Here is a 6,097-nt window from a genome sequence, read left to right as displayed (position 1 = left end):
ATTTTCCTTAGATCATACATGGAAATGAACTGGAGCCAACCAATATTTTATGCTATTAGATAAATAAAAGCAATGAAAGCAGTACACATCATTCTTTTTTTCTGAAAATGTAAATTGTGCATCCTTTTTGATAATATATATCCAAATAATATTATTTTAGACTTCATACAGCTGTAAATATTGCAATTCTTTATATTCATTAAAGTTAGGAACATTTCCTACTTTCAAGAAAAACAAATGCTAGTCGTATCTCATACTTGTAAAGAATCCATTCTAAATTAGGCACTAAATAAATTAATCTGAGCCTGAAAGCCAATTTCAAAAGCTAGATCACTACAGCTAAGTGAAACACCTTAGATAAATGTAGCCTATTTCCAAGACTGCAATTTGATAATCCTTTAATTATGCCAAATAAATTTGTCAGTTAAGAAGACTAATAAATGATTAGTTTTAATTTGTTAATGAAAACTCTAAACAGATATTATAGGTCACATAATACTGAGTCCCGAACAAATGGTATAGCTGGGTGGAATATGTTTTAATGTTCTTTTAATCTTCTGAAAGTCACAGGAGATGGTGAGGTGATGACACCAAATAAGAGGGGCCACTATTTTTAGCACTTTAGACAGTGGTGGGATTCAGCCAGTTCCCACCACTTCGGCAGAACTGGTAGCTAATTTTTTGTTGCCCAGGTCCAGAATGGACTTCTGGAAGCAGCATCCACACAGAGAACTGGTTGTTCACATATTTGAATCCCACCACTGACTTTAGAATGAGGATTTTAAATAGTGTAAACATTCTGGAAGCTAAATCCACCAATTTTACTGCTTGACTGAAAATTTACGTGTGACTGAAAATTTACGTGTGACTGAAAATTTACGTGTGACTGAAAATTACCATTTGCCACTAGCTTTCAGTAATAAATCCTTTGCATTCCAAACTTTTCTTACTTCAATCCCCTTTCCCTAAGCCATATTTTTGTCATATCATAGTTTGGAATGTGCATTGCCAAAATGGCATCCAGTTTGTCCTTAATTAAATGACAATCTAGTCCACAGGTGTCAAACTCGATTGCATCACGTGACGTATCATGACGTATCGTGACATTTTTGCCTTTGCGGAGCTGGGGTGGCATAGCCTGCACATGATGCATCTGGCCCATAGGCTGCCAGTTTAACACCCCTGATTTAGTCTCTGGATGAATGTTTCATCCAACAATACAAAACTAAAATAAAAGCAGTCATCTGACACATCCTTGTAATATTTTAATTTTTGTAATACAATCGAACTGTCTAAGTTTTAGTAGTAAAAAGTCTTCATCCTTTTCACATATGCCCTTATTAGAGGAACAATGTTACTCCTTACAATGGGCAATTTGAAATCTGAAGCTGCCTATAATTCAGCAGCTGGTCCTTAAACCATACAAAGAATGACTTTTGAGTTCCGGAATATTGATTTGTTCTGAAGGGCATGGACACTTTCAGAATAAATCCTGACATAATTGTTAGCACATAATGCTTACAAAGAGGAAGAAATTATAAAGACAATGTGCTTGTTGCTATTTTTTTTGACACTGTTTTTTGGCTGCTTCATTTTTGAAATCCTTTGGTGTATGATTATCTGGCAAATTTAAGTGAATTTGTCATTTCTCTTACAGTATTTTGTTGAGATCCAGTGAAGTAAGTTTTAACGAGCAACAATTTCCAGATGAAATGCTCGTCCAGATGAAATGCTCGCTTCCAGATAAACAAAGTTTATCAATACATGATGTAAAATGTTTCATTTTCAGCCAGTTTATGACACAGCAGAGGCATGGTGGTTCAGTAGCTTAAAAGATTCCAGAGAAGGTCTATACTTCAGCAGTTCAAGCCCGACCCCATATGATGGAGTGAGCTCCCGACATTTTCCTCAGCTGCTGCAAGCCTAGCAGTTATATAAATAGATAACACTTCAGTGGGAAGGTAACAGGGCTCCATGTTTCGCCACATGCTCCACATTGTGGCATGATGTCATGCTGGCCACATGAACATGGAAACATCTTCAGCACTGGCTCAATGGTCTAGAACAGGTATGTCAAACTGCCAGCCCAGGGGCCGGATGCGTCATGCTGAAACCGCGCCCCCCCCATTGCCAGCAATGGGGAAAAAGTCCCGATACGTCATGTGATGTCATGTGACATTGCGAGTTTGACATGCCTGGTGTAGAAACAGAGATGAGAACTGCCCCCTAAAGTTGGCTATGACTAGCGGAGTAAAACCTGCAGGGACTCCTTTACTTTTTACTCTTACTGCCCAACTTGATGCTGATTTTTGGCAAAGAGAGAATGAGTGGCCTAAGATCATACAACTGGTTTCTGTATTTAAGGGAGGACTAGAATCTGGGACACCCTCCTTCTAGTGCAGCACCTTAACCATTATACTATGCTGGGTATCTCCTCTTGCCAATATAATTTAATAAAGTACTAAGAAAGCTGCATATGATCCAAGGTGTTATGGCAACAGGATCTTTTGCAGAGGAGTGCATAACTAGATCTCATGGCTTTCTAGGGAGACTTTATTAACCAAATGGATTTGACTACTTTCTTGCAAACAATGGAAGCTGCCATAAACTGTTGTTCCATTTAGCTGGCAATGTTCTATTGTGAGTGGCAACAGGCTAGTTTGGAGCCTTTCCAGCCCTATGCAGTGTTTTTTATTTGCTGTTTCTAAAACTAGTACAAACCAAAACTGTGAGGCTGGGGAACAGATGTGCTACTTGATTCAATCTGATTCTTGAAGCTGGGAATTCAGTTAGGGATGCCCTGAGGCATGCAGCCACCTCGGTGGGTACATAAATCCCAAACAGAGTGGAAGAAATCACATATGTTAAGCATTTTCTTCAAATAGCCATACTGCTGGTTCAGGAATTTCTCCCAGAAGCATCAATATATCTACAATGCTTTGCTGTATGAAATTTCTTTATGATTCTTACTGGTCATTGGGATATGAGCAATTTCCTTTTTCTGAGACTCCCAAATCCAAAGAAATATGTGGCCACAGTAACCATCAGGCCCTGAATTGTTATAATGAGAATAATCATGTTGTTATTCTGTTTTAATTATTTGCAGTTTAAGAAGCACATTCTTGCCTAAGCCATGTTCAGTGCCTTTTAAAGAGATTTTGCAGTTGTTATTTTGTCTGTTAACTGCTTTAAGAAGTTACTTATTACTGATATCTTTGGATTGAAGAAACTTCCAAAAAGCGATTTGTATTACATTGGAGATTTTCTTTCCATCCTGGAGGAAAGAAGCTTTGAGTAAGTTTAAAGATAAACAAGAGAAACTTTCATTTTTTGGAAAACAGCAGAAATGAAACTAGAATGTTGATTTTGAAAAATTAAGCTAGATGGACTTGAAAGAATATTTCCTGTGGGCTGTTTAAAAATTTATAAAATAATATAAGATGTTTTTGAAATTAATGGTAAGAAATCCTCTCATGGAAAAGTTTTGTTGACTAGAAAATAAACAGATGATAAGAGTGGATTTGAAGGCTGCCCACAGGGCATCAGAAAGGAAAAAAATCCCTCTTTCTCAAGGACCATAGACACATTAATACAAGGAGCAATATTATTCCTTGACTATAGAAGAAATTAAGGCTGTTTGAGGACAATTTACTCAGAAGTTACTTAAAATATTTTGTGGCACTATAACAGAGGATATACAGTAGAAGAAACAACAAATTTTATTGGATAAAAAGGGAAATTGATTTGACTGTGGATTTGGAGTTTAAAAATAATGGATTGTGCAAATGATACAAAAAAAATGTAGAACCGGAAAATGATATCAATGTGGATTTACGAATGAAACCAGTAGATGTTTTAATAATTAAAGGGGACATAGAAATGATAAATCAGAAGAGTGACTTGGAAAGACCTCTTATTTTAGATTCCCAAAAGGAATTTGTGGAAGAGAAATTTGTCTGAGAAGAGACAAAGAGGAACTGCTCAAGCTGTTCCAGAAAGGAGATAAAGCTGATAGGAAATCATCTTGTGGGACCCTACTTGATGGGACTAAAGATCAAACATTTTTAAATATGGAAAAACTTATAAACAGAATCTGTTTGATAAGGTTTATATATAGGTAAAGGTAAAGTTTCCCCCGCACATGCGTGCTAGTCGTTTCCGACTCTAGGGGCCGGTGCTCATCTCCGTTTCAAAGCCGAAGAGCCAGCGCTTGTCGAGGACGTCTCCATGGTCATGTGGCCGGCATGACTGGATGCCAAAGGCGCACGGAACGCTGTTACCTTCCCACCGTAGTGGTCCCTATTTTTCTACTTGCATTTTTACATGCTTTCGAACTGCTAGGTTGGCAGAAGCTGGGACGAGTAGCAGGCGCTCACTCTGCTACGTGGCACTCGGGATTCAACCCGCCAAACTGCCGACCTTCTGATCGACAAGCTCAGCATCTTAACCCACTGAGCCACCGCGTCCCTCTAAGGTTTATATATACACATACACAAATACATACATATAAACATAAACATACTGATTTCTGGTAGCTATTAATAGGATTTCTTTTTGGGATTGCATGACAGGGCTTTAAAGATTTGTTTTTAAGTGGGGGAGAGAGAAAACAAAGAGAAGATGATAACTTTTGGATTATAAAATTAAATGTTTTGATTAAGATTAAAATTTAAAGTGGAACTTAAGAACTTTTGCTGAATAGGATTAAATTATGTATTTTTTTTTCCTAATTTGACAATTGATAAGGTACAGGAAGACTTTTTTTAATTGAAATACTGGAGAAGGTGTTAAGTTGGCCAAATTGTTTATATTTTTCTGGAGAAAGGAGGGAATCAAGTTTATGTATCTTCTTTCTTTTTTTCTGATTTCTTTTTCTTTCAGTTTTCTTCTTTTTAATTGTTTTTATTAGTTTATAGTATACAATACAAAGAAAATACAAATGTAAATATTGGGAAAGATAGGAAAGAGGAAAGGGAATAGAAAAATGAGGGAACAGAAGGGAAAAAAAGAGAAAAGGACATTGATTTCTGACTTCCTTTGGTGTAGTAAAATAGAATATCAACATCAAACCTCAACTTTTTACTTTTACAAAATAGTGTAAACTAGCCATTTTGATAACAACATTCAGTTTTCTTCTTTACTTTTTATATTTTCTGTATTAGTTTTCTTAATCTTTATATTTCTAAACTTTAATAAAATTGTTTTAAGAAAATGAAATTTAAAAAAGCAAATGTAGCCTGTTCTCCAAGTTAAGAGACATAGCAAACATTTCTAAATACCAAGAGTATCTATTTTTCCCCAATTGTGAATTATAGCAAGAATAGGAGCAAAGATTGTTGTTGCAATAATTTTATTTGTTGGGTAAAGGAACATTGCATCTGCACTGACAACCTTCTAACATAAGGATGAATAATTAAAGGGGTGTGAGCTGATTTTAAAAATTCTATGTAATTTCATAAAGGCCAATGCTAGATTAATAAATTAGCAGTTTAATCAGCCCTCTTAAATCTGCAGAAGAAAAATATCCAAGTCTGAATCCAGTCCAAATCTTAAAGCACTCCATTTGGATCATAAATGTATATAAGCCTTCTCCCACATAACAAACAAACAAATGCCAAAAAAAGACAAAATTTTTGAGGCTGCTGAGGGAGAACTGCTTTATGCAAAGTCCCATTTCTTTGGAACACAGTTGAAGGCTAATCATTTTTGTTTAAGTTAAGGTCTACTCTTGATTTTTGAACAGCATAGGGATAGCTACATTCCCATAAAGCAAGCGGATCCACACATCATTCAACTATAGTGATAATCAAATGTGATTAAAATGTTTAATATAATTATTCCACATTTACTTTGTCAATTTCTCCTTCTGAAAATATTCTAAAGCAATTTACATCATCTGCAATCCATGACTATTTTTCAAAGGGTTCATGGGGCTGCTACTAACAATGGCAATTGCTTTGGTTTTAAGTAGTGTTACCATCACACTTGTTTCATTAATCACTATTTTATTCAGCTCATATCCATTATTGAAGAATATTTATCTTTGGAGTGTTTTCCACCCAAGGCAACCTAAAATATTTTAAACAAAATATTTGTA

This window comes from Vipera ursinii (assembly GCF_947247035.1).
Source record: "Vipera ursinii genome assembly, chromosome: 6".
Taxonomy (NCBI): Eukaryota; Metazoa; Chordata; class Lepidosauria; order Squamata; family Viperidae; genus Vipera; species Vipera ursinii.
This window is presented reverse-complemented; position numbering follows the sequence as displayed.